This window comes from Jaculus jaculus, chromosome 5 (assembly GCF_020740685.1).
Source record: "Jaculus jaculus isolate mJacJac1 chromosome 5, mJacJac1.mat.Y.cur, whole genome shotgun sequence".
Classification (NCBI taxonomy): domain Eukaryota; kingdom Metazoa; phylum Chordata; class Mammalia; order Rodentia; family Dipodidae; genus Jaculus; species Jaculus jaculus.
In genome coordinates this window covers 126,327,700-126,328,720 of record NC_059106.1, presented here as the reverse complement: position 1 = coordinate 126,328,720, position 1,021 = coordinate 126,327,700, and the positions used below count along the sequence as shown (strand labels likewise).

Here is a 1,021-nt window from a genome sequence, read left to right as displayed (position 1 = left end):
CTCCTCCTCCATGAATCATGTGAGACCCCTCACTCTGCTTCTTGGAAACAAAGCAAGCTGGCTATGAAGGCTGCTGCCATGTGCTTTGTGCTTCGTTCTTCTTGGCTCTGAAGGAACTTGTGAGCTCCTGCCGCCTCTCATAACTTCCTCCAGAGCTCTGGTTTCTGGGTCAGCAGTGGCCCTTAAGCTTGTTTTAAATGGGCTTGGGGTTTCATCTTGCTTCTACGTTCATGGGAGCTGGAGTGCACATCAATGACAGGATTTACATTCTCTATTTGACTTTCTCCTATTTACTTTGGGATGGTTTTCTTTTCCTGGTTTATCGAGGCATTATTGACATACAATAAATGGGTCTTTAATGTTGTTTAGTTTTGTTACCATAATGAAATAACCTGAGGCTGGCCAACTTTATAAACAAAGGAGGTTTATTGAGTTTGGGTGCCTTAACATCTAAATAGCATGCTGCAGATTCTGGCACAGGGCAGCTGACGGGCAAGAAGTCCCATCCGTGCTCACTGCAGCAGCGCATAATTGGAACGATTCAGAGATTAGCATGGCCCCTGCACAAGGATGACACACAAATTTGTGAAGTAGTCCATATTTAAAAAAGAAGTTACCTCACAAAATAGGTACATCAGGAAGCTGGTTCCCAAAGTTTCAAGACCCTCCCGCTATACTCCATCTCTTTGAGGTCCCAGTTCCTGCCCTTGCTACACCGAGAGCCAGGCTCCCAACACAGCAACACGCAGACCTCGGAGGACGAGCCACAGCCAAGCCATAGCAAGCGTGTACTGTTTAGCTTAGTTAGTTGTTTTGTTTCATTGTGTGGTTCTTGGGGTTGAACCAGGGTCTTGCGTATGCTGGGCAAGTGCTCTACCACTGTTATAGGTACAGATCTGAGTCAAGGGGATAGCAACGAGATTTCCAGATTCTTGTGTCCCAGGACAAAGAATTGGACCAGAGACCTAAAGTTAGTGATAGAAATAGAGACAGTTTGCCAGGCGTGGTGGCGCATGCCTTT

General features: G+C 46.3%; 1 pseudogene; it reads left to right on the top strand.

Moving 5' to 3' along the window:
- The first annotated feature begins 508 nt into the window (after positions 1-508).
- On the top strand, positions 509-605 carry LOC123461180 (annotated as a pseudogene).
- The last annotated feature ends 416 nt before the right edge of the window (positions 606-1,021 follow it).